Source organism: Schistocerca gregaria, chromosome 9 (assembly GCF_023897955.1).
Source record: "Schistocerca gregaria isolate iqSchGreg1 chromosome 9, iqSchGreg1.2, whole genome shotgun sequence".
Classification (NCBI taxonomy): domain Eukaryota; kingdom Metazoa; phylum Arthropoda; class Insecta; order Orthoptera; family Acrididae; genus Schistocerca; species Schistocerca gregaria.
Genome location: NC_064928.1, coordinates 152,833,590 through 152,851,773, shown reverse-complemented (window position 1 = coordinate 152,851,773; position 18,184 = coordinate 152,833,590). Strand labels below are relative to the sequence as shown.

The window sequence follows — 18,184 nt, the reverse complement described above, 5'->3', positions numbered from 1 at the left end:
AGAGAGGGAAAAAATGTCAAGGTAAAGAAGGTAACACAGCCTGCGTGTGTGTGTGTGTGTGTGTGTGTGGGTGTGGGTGTGTCAGGAGGGGGGTATGTGTGCAAGAGAGAAACAAAGAGAGAGAGAGAGACAGACAGCGAGAGAAGGGAAGGGGAGGAAACCCATAGCGAGAGAGCAAGAGAGAGCGAGCGAAGAGAGGGATAGAAAGTAGGAAAGATGAGCAAAATACTGATATGGTGAAGCATGGATAGCGAAAATACTGTCAAGATAAAGAAGGGCTGCGTACTGTGTGTGTGTGTGTGTGTGTGTGTGTGTGTGTGTGTGTGTGTGTGTGTAAGAGAGAGGCAGGGAGTGGGAGAGGGAGAGAGGGAGAGGGAGAGAGGGAGGGGAGATGGAGAGAGAGAGAGTGTGTGTGTGTGAGAGAGAGAGAGAAGAGAGAGAGAAAGGCAAAAAAGTGTGTGAATGTGGCAGGTATAATGTGGATACAAGGAGCAGAAAGGAAGGGTCTGAGAGAGATGTATGCACAGAGGTAAAAGTAAAGATGATAAAGGGGTCTCTGTGATGAAGGAAACAGACTGGGAGGAAGAGAGAAGGAGGGATAGAAAGGTAGAGAGAAGGCGCTGGACATAGACTGGAAGAGTTCTGTTGTATACTGACAGTCGAAGAAGAGAATTCGAGAGACACAAGAAATTTGATAAACTGAAGCTAGAATTCAATGAGGAAACTGAATTTTTTCATCAGTTATATTCTTTTCTTCTCTCTCTTGGAAAGGTTTGTAATTGAAAATGCAGTTGCTTTTAAAAACATAACGAAAGGGAGGCTGCGTTCTGGCGCTGACAGGTCTGTGCACAGGTTATTTTCGTTTTATTTCTTATTTTCCTGGAACTTTTCAGGTAGAAGCACTCTAAACATGACGGATGTTTCGCTCTTTTAAGCCTGCAACTGGCACGGCAGTATTACAGCGAGCAAGCATTAGGAAGTGTTCGCTACACGCAGTGGGCACCTGTGGCGGAATGTTTGCGTTTCCTTCACTTGAGATGGATTTTGTACGGGCTGCTAAGATAAAACTCCGATATGCATGCATTGTGAACTGAACGTAAGAAACTTTCTACACGCCGAAACTTTTCAGCCAAGTTATACATCAAGTCCTGCTGAGAAATCATTTCGTAACGGACCGTCTCCGGAAAGGGCCACAACTAATTAAACAGATAAACTGAAAAATCACCACAGGTTACACAACTGTGAACTTAGAAAAATTGTGCTCTCTCCACGATTTTTTTAAAGGATTGCCATAGGGCTTGTTGCACCAGTAAGATAGTTGTCACCATAAATCGGGTCAGGTTACCATCGTCTGTATGTCGTCTGTGCTACGATTCACCTGTGTTAATAGACTGTCTTTGACACGAGGGATAATCGCAGAGTTTAAAGTTAAAATTATGTAATTAATATTTTGTTTTGTTGCAGCTAAATGGAGTGTTAGTTTTTAACTTGAGGCAACTAAACATCTCGGAAATGAATCAGCGTACGAAAAGAGTGTATGTGAAAAGTTATTATTAGTAAAAAGGACATCCGCCTGTACTACAGCTGGCCACCTGCTAACCAACTTTATATTTTCAAATGGGAACTCCCCATTTTATTACATATTTGTATTCTACGGCAAAAAATACATGAGGTTTACAAAACCATTGCTTCTGTTTGTTGTAGATAGCGCTGTAATTGACAAATATCAAGTGCTCCTGTTTTTGCAATTAAGAACCAATGCATTAAATGACACATTTCATTTACGATGTAAATGTACTGCTTTATGTTCTAACGACTGATATTTATATTCTAAATTTACTTAAGTGTTGCAAATTTGATCGTACACTCATGTATGGTTGCCGTTTCAGTGTGCCTGATCCAGGAACTACGACATGGACGTAATAGTTTTCTGTTCCCGTCGGGATGCTTTATTTTGGCACGTCCCTTTGCCACAGACCACTGAGGCACCTGATTTCTGCGAGTATCCATGGAAGGTGCACCTGTGACTATCACTTTATGGATATTTTAGTGTCCCATAGTGCTTAGTCATTTGAACCAGAGGTCGATTCCTGGCGCACTGTCTGTGACTGGCCCTTGTGTTTTATTATTGTATTTGCTGTTTTATTGTGTGTTTCAAATTTTTTTAATATAATTTCCATTCTTGGCGTTACAGCAGGTTTAAGTGGTTGTGCTGCCAAGTTTATCATCATTTTGTCTCACCTGTTTGGTGAGCATTTGCCTGTATTTTTAAATTAACCTTTGCTATTGCGCTGAAGTCTTACAGTATGTTTGTTAAATTTTTTGTAATTGCCCTTCTTGGCGTTAAAGTCCTTCAGCCATGACTGTGGTTCCTTACCTTAAAATTGTAATCGGGATCACATTGCCTTGTTTTTAAAACATTGTTTGCTGTGTCTGTATTTTATGCTTATTTGGTAAATTGTAACGTACTGAAAACAGTATTAATAACACAGTTGTTTAGTCCTTCATTAATAACATGTGATGTCTTTATTTACTGCTGCGTCTGGAATTACTGTTTTAAAATAAATGTGTGTAATCGCAAAAGAGAAACCAATAGTAACTGATTACGGCTCCGCCCACAATTGTAACCGAATCCTGCCTTCCTTCAATACCAGGTTTCAAGCACATTTATTGCGTTATCGACATAGGCAGCGTACACCTCATAAGAACAAAGAAGATCATAGTTATTTTTCAATGTGACGACCATTAGCGTCAATGAATGCATGGCAACGACGCATAAACTTCTGTCGCACTTTCTCTAAGAACCCTGGTGTCTTTCGTACCAGGAGACAGGCAACTTGGGCCCTAGTAAACAGTACTGTATTTCGAAAAAATGGGTACTCAGAGTGGCAGATCCAACGTGCTCTCCGCCCAACCACTGCATCACAACCTGTTGAGATGGATGAAGTCACGAGGGAGGAGGTAGGCACTGCATTTATTCCATACACAGGCGCACTCTCGGGGAAAATCGCCCGCATTCTGAAGAAACACCGGGTCGGAACTGTGTTTTGTCCTCCGAATAAAACTCGTGCACTGGTTGGGAGCACCAAAGATGACCTCGGTTTGAGGAAGGCCGGCGTGTACCAGATTTCGTGTCAATGTGGCAAGTCGTATATTGGTCAGACGATGCGTACCGTCGAGGATCGATGAGGTGAACACCAGAGGCACACTCGACTGATGTATCCGAGCAAGTCGGCGGTCGCTGAACATTGTTTGTCGGAAAATCACGCTATGGAGTATGACCGCATGAGGATTCTGGTACAGACGTCGAGGTACTGGGACAGCGTTGTTAGAGAGGCCATCGAAATTCGCACCAATGACGACCTCATAAACCGTGACTGTGGCTATAATTTTAGCAAGGATTGGGAACCAGCGATTGGGTTAATCAAGAGTAAATCGAGCAAACATATAGTTGTGACGACCACGGCGGACAGAGCCATCACACGGACGTCATCTCAGACGCCGTCGCAATCTGTTCCACCGCGCTACCGTGGCGCGGGGCGCGGACGGAGGAGGGAGCGCGCCGCGGGCGGAGGGTATTTAAATCGGCCGCCGCCGCGACCGAACCCAGTTCCCCCTGAGCAGCCATAGCGTACGGATCTCCGTGCCGGCGTGTTCACAGGAGCTCAGTCCGTCAGTTCACCTGATTATGGCGACATGTTTGATCGCCGAAATATTGTGCCCGTTGGACACTATAGACCGGCAGTACACCCGTGGATATTTTGATTAGTACTGTATCCGTTTCATAACCAACGTCTTAACGTAACCCCAGAGATCCGGCGATCGCTCTGGTCATGGGACAGGGCATAACCTCTAACCCAATGCAGAGGGTAAGCATTGTTCTGGTTCTCGGGGACATTAACAACGAAGTTGGGTCGTGCACCGTCGTGTTGAAACCACAGTAACCAACAAGCGCCCGGGATCTTTGCCAGAGTACCGCAGAACTGCATGAACTATTGCAGTACATACATTGAGAGTGAACTTCGTCACTTTGAACCATTACTATCAGTTATGATGTTTTGCTATGCAGTGTCCGCTGTGTATGTCCATACCAAAATAAAAATGCAATCTCGAACATTGGTTCCATACCTCAGTCTAATCGGTTGTGGGCCCACCATCATCTGTTTCATCAGGAGCCAAAGGGTCAGTAAGTTCCCATCATATTGGGCTCCAACAACACCCAAAGCAAACTTTTAGGGTATTTGGTTTTCTGGATCGATACCGGCATATTGTACTGCTGATGAAATAATTAATGATCAATATGGTCCATCTAGGCTAGACTGACCACAAACTCTATTTTGCCAAGAAAGGTCACCTGACCTCATTACTCTGGATTTTTGTGCCTAGCGTCATGTCAAACATGAAGCGTCCAGCAGTTTTTTTCACACACATGGAGAAATGAAGTCACGAATTGTACAGCTATGTCTAGCTTTACAAGATATTCAGGAAACGCAGGGGCACACTGCACAGATTGCATCCAAATCGTTCTTTTTGAGAGACGAGAGGTTTTGTTTGGTAAAGCGTTTCAATATGTTACGTGTTCCAGATATCTGAGTGTTGTACAGCATATAACATCTATATGGATACTACTAAATTTGATGGTGAATAACATTCTGTATAAGCTTAAAACTACTTATGTGTGGACCATTAAGCCATATTTTGATGATCGTTCACCAATTTGCACCTTGAAACGAAAGAAAGTTTTCTACCACGGAGCGCGTGATACTTGAAACCGAGCTTTCTTTAGTGTTTTAACAGTTTTCCCCATTTTGGAAATGGGCTTTGTGTTGTTTGCCAACAGGTTCAATTTCACAGTGTTTTTAACTTGTAACTGGTTTTTCTTAGTACTTCTTAATTTTATTGACTTACTTATTATTAGTGTGTAGTAGAGTAATAACGCAGTACAGACTATTAGAAAGGGAATTCACAAGTCAAGTTTTTCTTGATAGCAACGCTTTTACATATGAATAGAATATTTATTCCTACGTACATAACCATTTTGAACCTTGGAACACTTTTTTTAGGGTTGGAAAGAGCCTAATTTTCAGAAGAAATTTTAGTAATTTCAGACAAACACTGCAGCACACTTAAATTGAATGCTATCGTTTCTAAATGGAATAAGTAAATATATTAAATTTCTGTTACAGCGCTGGCCAGAGGTGAAGGCTTGAAAAGGATTCCAAGTTAAAACGAGCTACTCTACATTAAATTGTAACAAATGTTCAAATGTCTGTGAATTCCTGTGGGACCAAACTGCTGAGGTCATCGGTCCCTAGACTTACACACTGCTTAAACTAACTTACGCTAAGAACAACACACACACCCACACCCGAGGAAGAAGTCGAACCTCCGGGGGGAGAGACCGCGCAATCAGTGACATGGCGCCTCTAACCGCGCGGCAAATTGTAAAATGTTGCGCGCGAAAGTAGTATTGTGTTTCTTATTACGATAGGCATTCGATGACATATTTTGCGTAATCAGAAGGAGACTTAATAGAAAAGGTTATTTTCGAAATACGTTTGTTCCAACTACGGAAATACTTAAAACTGAAGTCAGTGGCAACTTGTTAGTTAACTAGTTATTTAATGATTCTCTTACTAAAATAATACCGGATATGTATATACCACTAGTCTCAACACTAACGAAAGTACAAATTCATCAACTGAATAGAAGCAGCTGTACAGGAAAATTTTTAAATAAGATTCAAAACTTACTTCATTACCTGTCAGACATTTTATGCTGTTGGACATATGATCGAACATTTTAGTTGCAGCATACTGAACTCCTTTCTGAGCCACTGATATCCTTACCAATGGGTAATAAAGCCCTTTTTTCCCTGCAGTGTTGTAGGTATGGACATTACCGCTCTTCTCAAATTCTGATGGATTACTTGTGACGAATTTCATTAGCGAATATATGTATTGTAACGGCGAAGTTGAAATCTCTACCTGCTTGAAGAGATACCTACATAACTTCGTTTGGCTTTTGTGCAACCCGTACTTTCTTTTCAAATAACGAGTTACTACAGAAAATTGTTCCGTGAGACATTACTGAATGAAAATATGCAAAATATACCACGAGGTTGATTCGTTTCTTTCCATTATTAGCAATTATGGGAAGAGCGGAAGTAGCTGAACTTAACTGTTTGAGAGACTCAGTAATATTTTTCTTCCCGTTCAAGTTGTCATCGATATGTTCATGAAAAGACTTGGAGCATTCTACCGTATATACTGACTTCTGCATACATACTACATGAATTTTTGGTATGACTATTTGTCCTACAGAAATGAATGTAATTTGTTGTTTCCAAAATTAAGAAGAGTCTATTTTCAAAGAACCACTTAATAATACTTTGAAAAATATAATTTATCAACTCTTCTGTTGCTTTCGCTGTAATGGGGTTTATTAGCACACTAGTATCGTCTGCTTTTGGCAATGTTATCTGGGATACTCTCTTTCAAATTGTAAAAGTGGCAGGGGTGCAATACAAGGAGCGAAAGGCTATTTGCAAATTGTACAGAAACCAGATGCCGGTTGTAAGAGTCGAGAGCCATGACAGGGAAGCTGTGGTTGAGAATGGAGTGAGACACAGTTGTAGTCTATCCTCGAAGTCCCTCAATCTGTATATTGACAAAGCAGTAAAGGAAACAAAGGCATAATTTAGAGGAGGAATGAAAAAGGAGGGAGAAAAAAATGAAAACTTTCAGATTTGCCGATGAAATTGTAATTCTGAAAGAGGCACCAAAGGGCTTGGAAGAGGAAATGAAAGGAATGGATAGTGTTTGGCAAGGAGGATACAAGATGAACACCAACAAAACCCGAGAAAGGATAATGCAACGTAGTCGAATTAAATCAGGTGATGCTGAGGGAGTTAGACTTGGAAATCAGAGGGCACCAAAATACTGATGATGGTCGAAGTAGAGAGGATACAAAATATAGACTGACGATTGTAAGAAAAACATATCTGAAGAAGATAAATTTGTGAACATCGAGTATAGATGTGTCAGGAAGTCTTTTCTTAAGGTAAATGTCTTGGGTGTTGCCATGTACAGAAATGAAACGTGGACGGTAACCTCTTTAGGCAAGAAGAGAGTAGAAGCATTTGAAATGCTGTGCTACAGAATGATGATGGGTATGAGATGGGTAGATTACATACCTAATGAGGCAATATGAAGAGAATTGGGGAGAAAAGAAATTTATGAGACAACCTGGCTAGAAGAAGAGACCAGTTGGTAAGCCGGCCGCGGTGGTCTCGCGGTTCTAGGCGCGCAGTCCGGAACCGTGCGACTGCTACGGTCGCAGGTTCGAATCCTGCCTTGGGCATGGATGTGTGTGATGTCGTTAGGTTAGTTAGGTTTAAGTAGTTCTAAGTTCTAGGGGACTAATGACCACAGCAGTTGAGTCCCATAGTGCTCAGAGCCATTTGAACCATTGAACCAGTTGGTAGGACACATTCTGAGACTTAAAGGGACCACCAATTTAGTTCTCGAGGGAAGCATGGTAGGATAAAATTGTAGAGGGAGATCATGAGATGAATATATTAAGCAGATTCTTAATGATGTAGGTTGTAGTAGTGCAAAACTGAATTCTGTGGCACTCCTTTTTGATATTTTCCTCCCAGTCATTATAATTTTGTACCTTTGGGACGTTGTCTGAACTATTCAGTTTAGCCTTTTATAATCTACGTGTTGCGAATGATTGAAATCAGTTTTGTATGAGACTGTTAATTCCACAAAACTTGAGGTTTTAAGAGAGTATTATGATCTAAACAATCAGACTGCTTGGAAACACCACACGAAATAACACCTCCCAACATATTATTATTCACAGCTTTGTATTATTTGATGACTGAATGTGTAAATAGATTTGTTAGTAGAACAACCCTTCTGGTGCCGCGCGGGATTAGCCGAGCGGTATGGGGCGCTGCAGTCATGAACTGTGCGGCTGGTCCCGGCGGAGGCTCGAGTCCTCCCTCGGGCATGGGTGTGTGTGTTTGCCCTTAGGATAATTTAGGTTAAGTAGTGTGTAAGCTAAGGGACTGATGACCTTAGCAGTTAAGTCCCATAAGATTTCCCACACAGTTGCAATTGAACCATTCTGGTATTCAAACTGTCGTATGCTAAGTAAATTGCTTCCATTTAAGTGTGCGACTACTCTTGAGAACTTCAATTTTTCGAGTGTTTTGAAAAATGATGACACTAAGGAACATGCACAATAATTATTTCAGTCTGTCTTGTAACCTTTATTACAAAGTGGTTTAGCAACTGCATATTTTATTAGCCTGTCTGACAAATAATTCCCTGAGCCAGTGATGCATTAGATACATCCATAAGGACATTATTTATTAAGCTGGAACAACATTTCAGAATTCTGTCTGTAATTCTATAAACCAGAAAGGAAGTGCTTCTTTTTCTTATATAATTGCAAAGAATTAATTTCAGTGAAGGTTATTGGTGCTATTTATATTTGCTTTAAGTTTCGTGGAATGACATTTCTAATATATTGTCGTGCTTCTTCAATTGAACCATTTAATCCCACATTTGCCGCAAAGTTTAGAAAGTGACTATTAAAAGTAATAGCAGCTTGTGAGTTATTACTCGCTCTAGCCACATGTTCACATTTACCTTTCATATTGGCTGTTAGTGGGTCCACGTTTAATGGAACGTTGCTCCTGCTATTATGGTACAGATTCACCTCTCTTAGTTTTCGCTATTAATTGTGGTACAGCGTACGTAAAACAAGCAGTTGAGGCCTCTTGGTCTAGTTACTACTGTGACGGAAACGATTTGGTAAAAGAGAGGAAATCAAATAGCAGACAAGTAAAAAGAACTCTGGCAAAAAAACACTCAAATTTCTCAGTTCAAGAGGTGTATCATATAGATCTTTAAGCTCTAGGACATCCACTGTTAAAGAGTCTATAAGCTAACCATGGAGATAAATGATCAGGAGGTATCGTTATCACCGGGCGGTCTGTGCGTCACCTTTAGGCATTGCGAGCGGTCAGCACCTGTCTCTTGTAAGGGTGTCATTGAAAATTGAGGGGGCTGCAGATTTCTATGGGGCACTCCTATTGGACTAGGCTACTGAAGGAACTTTTGGAGAAAGGTAATTCCAAGAAATCAACACCTAAGTTTTAATAGACATGTGTACCATAGAATAGGAGTATAGGGGCAGTAGAGAAACTACACAAAAGATTCATTTCCTAACCTACGTATAAACAGTGTTACCAGTGCAAGTTGTGGGACGAGAACCACAAAAATGCCAAGTTCTACGTCACTGGTTCTAAATCGAGCGCCACTGTCTAGGCCACTTGCTCTATTTTGATTAGTGGATGGAAGTAATGATAATACAGTGAGACAATGTGAAACCTATCTGTCAAATGTTGAGTGGGTACTTTCTGTTTAAGTTACACTATAAAGAAACTCGTGCCGGCCGGTGTGGCCGAGTGGTTCTTGGCGCTTCAGTCTGGAACCGCGCGACCGCTACGGTCGCAGGTTCGAATCCTGTCTCGGGCATGGATGTGTGTGATGTCCTTAGATTAGTTAGGTTTAAGTAGTTCTAAGTTCTAGGGGTCTGATGGCCTCAGATGTTAAGTCCTATAAGGTACAGAGACATTTTGAACCAAAGAAACTGGTCGCCAGGCGCAACACACTCTCATGAATAAATACGAAGGCGACGCACTGTGGCTGAATTTGAATTTCAGTCTCATCGAGATTACTATCTAGTATATAGGAAACGGAGGACTATTAGTGAAAGCTGTTGAGGATGTGGGTTTACTCGCTGGCCTCCAAAGGAACCAAACGACGCGGCTTTCTGGATCCTTATAGTTTCCTTAAATGAGTAATAATGCATCTGTACGATCATCAATATGCATACAGCAACTTTACTATATGGAGATCGTATGCATTTCAATGAGATGCGATATGATATTACACTGGCAAAATCGAAATTGTGAAGCAATTGTTGAATCGCAAATTAAAGCTCAAGTATTGTCATGAACCTACACATGCGATCTACTCGTACTGACATGACACGATGTAGATGATCATTAAAGACACGTACGAAACAAAACAAGGCTGGTTCCCGCTGTTAATTTATCGTAGCATAACTTGCATATGAGAGATGTTGCAACCCCTGGGTTGCAATCGTACATAACGTATAGAAAAAGTAACATTAAAAATCAACAAAAGTATAAAATTTAACGAACACTGATCTAAAGATATTTTGTGCACTTATGCCAGATATTAATTACATGAAAGACAAGCAGAAAACTTTAGATGCAAGCAGACATATAGGAATCGTTGCCATTGTATATCGTCTATAAATAGCAAGTCACAATTGCAGTTTCGATTTATTGATCTTTATTGCTCGTTTGGTCTTGATCTCGTTGCTCCTATGTCGCATCGAACTTCTTTCGTTTGTTATAAGAGCGAATGTTCTTATCTGGACGTACAGGTCGGTATTCGGGGAAATGTATCATGGTTAAGATTCTTGATACAACGTAAAGCAACTCAGAGCGTAAATGTACTCATTTATTAGATAATAACATACATTTGCCAAATGTTAGAGATTTTCCAGAAATTTAGCACAGCCGCTGCAGAGGCGAAAAGGATTATCGCTAGCCACCACTTGATTCGCCATTAAGAGGATTTTTTAAATTTCCGTATAAAAAAACCAACAGCGCACTCTAACCCGTAAGAAATGCTTAAAATATGGAATAAATTATCCTGGCGAGTATTTAAGTACAAAAACTTTGATTTAAATACCAGAACTTGGCCTAAGTAGAAAAAGGTAAAGCATACGGTCCTGGCTTAACTGTATGAGACTGCGTAATTAATTGACATTTAATTTCCAATTGTACCGACAGTGAGACAAAGAGTCCATTTACATTTCTTGCAAAATTTTTATTGCCTCATAAGTAGGTGTGTCTTTCCACCTATATCAATTACAAGAGTATAGCTTACGTAATTATAATTTTTTTTAACTACACGTTAACAAACATGAACCATTTGAACTGTAAAAATCTTAGCTTGACATTAGTGTAAATTTTCACCACTTTCAGGCGACGTTAATTCGAACAACACATACAGCACCGACTCCGCACTTGTATTATCTCCAACATCTTAATACAACAGTTTATACCTTATACACCACTGAGAAGAAGATTCTGTCATTAAACGGTTTATGTGCTCAAGCAAACTATCACGAGCGACATTGGGTTTCTGGGATGATGAATGTACGTAGAAATGATACATTCGTACATGAATTTATTGAATCATTCGGGACAAATATTCTACACTCCTGGAAATTGAAATAAGAACACCGTGAATTCATTGTCCCAGGAAGGAGAAACTTTATTGACACATTACTGGGGTCAGATACATCACATGATCGCACTGACAGAACCACAGGCACATAGACACAAGCAACAGAGCACGCACAATGTCGGCACTAGCACAGTGTATATCCACCTTTCGCAGCAATGCAGGCTGTTATTCTCCCATGGAGACGATGGCAGAGATTCTGGATGTAATCCTGTGGAACGGCTTGCCATGCCATTTCCACCTGGCGCCTCAGTTGGTCCAGCGTTCGTGCTGGACGTGCAGACCGCGTGAGACGACGCTTCATCCAGTCCCAAACATGCTCAATGGGGGACAGATCCGGAGATCTTGCTGGCCAGGGTAGTTGACTTACACCTTCTAGAGCACGTTGGGTGGCACGGGATACATGCGGACGTGCGTTGTCCTGTTGGAACAGCAAGTTCCCTTGCCGGTCTAGGAATGGTAGAACGATGGGTTCGATGACGGTTTGGATGTACCGTGCACTATTCAGTGTCCCCTCGACGATCACCAGAGGTGTACGGCCAGTGTAGGAGATCGCTCCCCACACCATGATGCCGGGTGTTGGCCCTGTGTGACTCGGTCGTATACAGTCCTGATTGTGGCGCTCACCTGCACGGCGCCAAACACGCATACCATCATCATTGGCACCAAGGCAGAAGCGACTCTCATCGCTGAAGACGACACGTCTCCATTCGTCCCTGTCGCGACACCACTGGAGGCGGGCTGCACGATGTTGGGGCGTGAGCGGAAGACGGCCTAACGGTGTGCGGGACCGTAGCCCAGCTTCATGGAGACGGTTGCGAATGGTCCTCGCCGATACCCCAGGAGCAACAGTGTCCCTAATTTGCTGGGAAGTGGCGTTGCGGTCCCCTACGGCACTGCGTAGGATCCTACGGTCTTGGCGTGCATCCGTGCGTCGCTGCGGTCCGGTCCCAGGTCGACGGTCACGTGCACCTTCCGCCTACTACTGGCGACAACATCGATGTACTGTGGAGACCTCACGCCCCACGTGTTGAGCAATTCGGCGGTACGTCCACCCGGCCTCCCGCATGCCCACTATACGCCCTCGCTCAAAGTCCGTCAACTGCACATACGGTTCACGTCCACGCTGTCGCGGCATGTTACCAGTGTTAAAGACTGCGATGGAGCTCCGTATGCCTCGGCAAACTGGCTGACACTGACGGCGGCGGTGCACGAATGCTGTGCAGCTAGCGCCATTCGACGGCCAACACCGCGATTCCTGGTGTGTCCGCTGTGGCGTGCGTGTGATCATTGCTTGTACAGCCCTCTCGCAGTGTCCGGAGCAAGTATGGTGGGTCTGACACACCGGTGTCAATGTGTTCTTTTTTCCATTTCCAGGAGTGTATATACTGCATGCAGTACAAAAACACGTGGACGAAGAGAGACTCCCACACCAACAAGTCGAAAGTTCTAAGCTCCCGAACGTTGGTACATCTCAGAGAACAGAGAGGTGAAACCATTTTGCAATTGCATCGACTATTTAATGACTAAAAAATTCCACTGTTGGTACTGCGGATCACAGAGGATTGTCTCAGCAAATGTTGCCGCTGATCGGTGAGCTATCATCAAGAAAACTCTGGTGCAACGTGTGAAATAATGCGAATGGTACATATGTTTTGAAGAACCAAAAATTCTTGTAACGATTTATACCCTCATACGATACAGTTCGAAGAATGATACATGTTACCCAGCAATCACTGAAAGGTACGAATTTTCTGACTTTCTAAGTCCATTAACACAAAACGACTTTAGCTACGAAGTAGTGTGTAATGCATTTAATCGCACTAATTATTCCTGCTAACTGAAATTTGGTACACTGTTATAAGCTTTGCCTAATGTGCGCTTTATTTGTTTAATTGCTACACTTGACCGAGCGGCCCACAACACAATCAAGTCACGCAGATGAACGAAAACTTCTCCAAAATGTCTAACTTGTATACACACGGTCCAGTCACATTAATGCCAGGGTTGCAAATTTAATGGCGGCAACTATTTATTTACAGCTCGTCGAAAATACACTCCTGGAAATGGAAAAAAGAACACATTGACACCGGTGTGTCAGACCCACCATACTTGCTCCGGACACTGCGAGGGGGCTGTACAAGCAATGATCACACGCACGCCACAGCGGACACACCAGGAACCGCGGTGTTAGCCGTCGAATGGCGCTAGCTGCGCAGCATTCGGGCACCGCCGCCGTCAGTGTCAGCCAGTTTGTCGAGGCATACGGAGCTCCATCGCAGTCTTTAGCACTGGTAGCATGCCGCGACAGCGTGGACGTGAACCGTATGTGCAGTTGACGGACTTTGGGCGAGGGCGTATAGTGGGCATGCGGGAGGCCGGGTGGACGTACCGCCGAATTGCTCAACACGTGGGGCGTGAGGTCTCCACAGTACATCGATGTTGTCGCCAGTAGTAGGCGGAAGGTGCACGTGACCGTCGACCTGGGACCGGACCGCAGCGATGCACGGATGCACGCCAAGACCGTAGGATCCTACGCAGTGCCGTAGGGGACCGCAACGCCACTTCCCAGCAAATTAGGGACACTGTTGCTCCTGGGGTATCGGCGAGGACCATTCGCAACCGTCTTCATGAAGCTGGGCTACGGTCCCGCACACGTTAGGCCGTCTTCCGCTCACGCCCCAACATCGTGCAGCCCGCCTCCAGTGGTGTCGCGACAGGGACGAATGGAGACGTGTCGTCTTCAGCGATGAGAGTCGCTTCTGCCTTGGTGCCAATGATGATGGTGTGCGTGTTTGGCGCCGTGCAGGTGAGCGCCACAATCAGGACTGCATACGACCGAGGCACACAGGGCCAACACCCGGCATCATGGTGTGGGGAGCGATCTCCTACAGTGGCCGTACACCTCTGGTGATCGTCGAGGGGACACTGAATAGTGCACGGTACATCCAAACCGTCATCGAACCCATCGTTCTACCATTCCTAGACCGGCAAGGGAACTTGCTGTTCCAACAGGACAATGAACGTCCACATGTATCCCGTGCCACCCAACGTTCTCTAGAAGATGTAAGTCAACTACCCTGGCCAGCAAGATCTCCGGATCTGTCCCCCATTGAGCATGTTTGGGACTGGATGAAGCGTCGTCTCACGCGGTCTGCACGTCCAACACGAGCGCTGGTCCAATTGAGGCGCCAGGTAGAAATGGCATGGCAAGCCTTTCCACAGGACTACATCCAGCATCTCTACGATCGTCTCCATGGGAGAATAGCAGCCTGCATTGGTGCGAAAGGTGGATATACACTGTACTAGTGCCGACATTGTGCATGCTCTGTTGCCTGTGTCTATGTGCCTGTGGTTCTGTCAGTGTGATCATGTGATGTATCTGACCCCAGGAATGTGTCAATAAAGTTTCCCCTTCCTGGGACAATGAATTCACGGTGTTCTTATTTCAATTTCCAGGAATGTAGATACTAGTTTCAAAGTTTTACTGACCTTCAAAGTAGTCACCAGCATTGTGTATAACCCGTTGCAAGCTATGTGGAAGTCATAGGATAATCTTAGCAGTGCCAGTTGTGTTGACAGTTAGAGCGGCGCGGTCTATTGCCCGATGAATTTGTAGCAGTTCTGAAGCGATTGCCGTGAAGTGGTTCCTTCAGTTTAGAAATGGAGTTGAACTTAGGAGGGCTTAAGTCAGGGGAGTGCAGTAGGTGGTAAGCAACCCCATCAGTCAAACAAATCAGTAACAGCTTGCACTGTACGTGCTTGAGCATTGTCCTGCAAAATGATGGTCGGGTCCTGCAGAAAGTGTCATCAGTTCTGTCTCTAAGCGGGTGGTAGGTTGTGTTACAAAAATGAACAGCACTGCTACGAGTATCCTACGACTTCCACATCGCTGGCAACGCGTTATACACAATGCTACTTCGAAGGTCACTAAAACTTTGAAACACGTACCTATTTTGTACGAGCTGTAAATAAATAGTTGCCACTATTTAAGTTCCAACCCTCGTACATATGACCCCGACTTTCTTGGATGTCAAAGTACGATAACGACTCACAGACGGCATTTATAACAATGGAGGGTAAAAGAAACGCGTCGGTGATTTTGAAATCACTGTAGTGGTTATCGTAGTGAAGAAATAAAAGGATTTTCTCATCCCTAAGAGGGCATGATATTTGGCCTTCGGACCAAGGGTGTAAGCATTTCCGAAACGGCTAAATTTGTAAACTGTTCGTGTGCGGCAGTGATTAAAGTATACCGTGGGCGGCAAAACGCCGCTATCTTAAACCAGTGCCGAGCCACGAGCGTTGCACCACGGGCAATAGTTGACACGGGTGAATAACGGCTGCGGAGATGTGTACGGTCGAATACAAGTGCAGCTGTTGAGCAACTGGGAGCCCAGATGAACTAAGGGGCTTGCAGCAGTGTCTCCTCAACGACGGTTCAGCGAACCGTTGCTGCGTATGGGCTTCAGCAGTAGGCACCTGCTTCATGCATCCATGCTGACTGCTATTCGTGGTCCAGAAGATAGGAGTTTGCACGCCAGTACCGATACTGTCTTCCACTGACTGGCGACAGTCGACCTTTCCACACAGATCGTGTTTTATGCTCCACCAGAGAGAGGGCCGTTTCTGTGTACGGTGTGGAACGCCTCAAAGCAAACATCCTGGAACAATCGTCCTAATTGTCCAGGCCAGGCCAAAGGAGGGAGAGCGTTATTATCTGGCGAATGTTTTCGTAGCACTCCCTGGGCGATCTCGTCATTCTGGGATGCACAATGAACGAACACAAGTATGCATCTATCCTTGGGGACAATGTCCACCCCTAAATGCAATTTGTTTCTCCTCTTCACCACTTCGTCTACCCGCAGGACATTCCAACGTATCGCACATCCCGCAGTGTACGCGCGTGCTTAGAAGAGGACCAGGATGAGAAAAGCATTCTCCCATGGCCTACAAACTTCCAAGATTTAAATCAAGTCGAAAATCCGTTGGACGACTTCGACTTGGCTGCCTGGGAGGCCTAAGGGAGGCCTGCCATCCACACTTCCTGTCTCTCTGTATCTCCTCCATGTCCGAACAACATCGCTTTGGTTCACTGCGAGACGCCTGGACACTTCCGTTGGTGAGAGCCCTTCCTGGCACAAAGTATCAAAGGGGACGCGATCCAACCACGGTATTGGCCGTCTAGGCATTGTTGAACTACAGAGCAACTCGCCGCCGCACTGGAGTCAGCATGGCCCCATATCCCTTCCAGAAGCTCATTGACTCTCTTGTGCTGGACATGTCTCAGCCGTCCAGGCAGCAAAATGTGATTGTTCAGGCTTTTGACACGTGATCACATAAACGTGTTTGGACAGTGTACTTCTCAATGGTAGTCAAAGGTGTAAAGTAACATCTCTCCTCAGCAGCTCCAGTCGTGCCAACAAGCCAATTACTTCCTGACATGGAACTGTAGTCGAAGAGACCCACAGCAAGAGCCCTTGAGTTTCAAATAACTGACGGATAACAAAATTGCCGCATGAAGAGGGAGTAGCTTTACATAAATGATATTTGGCTGGCGTGTTTCAACGTTTCAGACATGACGTCTATTTAAATTTCGCGACAGGCACGTAACAATGGCGCCAGTAGCTCCTCTATGAGGATGCAATTCAGCTTTGACTTAAAAAAAACGGTGTGTTGGTCATGCTCATCAGTTAGATTTGAAGCTGGAAGTGGTGAGCTGATGTTAGTCAACCACATACACAAGTCAAAAAAAAGTGTTGTATCACCTCGGTTCCGAGAATTGTGGAACCTTACAGATAATTGGACTAGAGATCAACATAAACATCATTGCCGCCCTTCTTATTGCTCATGAAAACCACACATTACATGCTGTACCACTCCCGGCGAGGCCTACAGAGGTGGTGGTCCAGATTGCTGTACACACCGGTACCTGTAATACCCAGTAGCACGTCCTCTTGCGCTGATGCATGGCTATATTCGTAATAGCATGCTATCCATAAGTTCATCAAGGCACTGTTGGTCCAGATTGCACCACTCCGAACGGCGATTGGGCATAGATCCCTCAGAGTACTTGGTGGGTCATGTCGTCCATATACAGCCCTCTTCAATCTATCCCAGGCATGTTCGACAGGGTCCATGTCTGGAGAACATGCTGGCCACTATAGTCGAGAGATATCGTTATCCTCTAGGAAGTCATTCACCAGATGTGCACAATGGAGGCGCGAATTGTCAGACGAATTGAAGACTAATGCCTCGCCAATATGCTGCTGATATGGTTGCAATATTGGTCGGAGGATGGCACTCACATATTGTACAGCCGTTATGGCGCCTTCCATGACCACCAGCTGCATACGTCGGCCCCACATGATGCCATCCCAAAACATCAGGCAACCTCCACCTTGCTGCACTTGCTGGTAGTGTGTCTAAGGCGTTCAGCCTCACCAGGTTGCCTCCAAACATGTCTCCTACGATGATTGGTTTAAGGCGTATGCGACACTCATCGGTGAAGAGAACGTGATACCAGCCCTGAGTGGGCTATTCGGCACGTTTTGCGGCCTATCTGTACCGCGCTGAATGGTGTCGTGTTTGCAAAGATGGACCTCGCTATGGATGTCGGGAGTGAAGTTCCGCATCATGAAGATAATTGCGCACAGTTTGAGTCGTAACACAACGACCTGTGGCTGCACGGAAAGCACTATTCAACATGGTGTCGTTGCTGTCAGGGTTCCTCCAAGCGACAGTCCGTAGGTAGCGGTCATCCACTGCAGTAGTAGCCCTAGGGCGGCCTGAACGAAGCATGTCATCGACAGTTCCTGTCT

General features: G+C 44.6%; 1 protein-coding gene across 3 annotated transcripts in view; it reads right to left on the bottom strand.

The window, feature by feature from the left end:
* LOC126291838 (connectin-like) overlaps positions 1-18,184 on the bottom strand; it is a 678,893-nt gene that overhangs the window by 68,033 nt on the left and 592,676 nt on the right. The window lies entirely within an intron of this gene.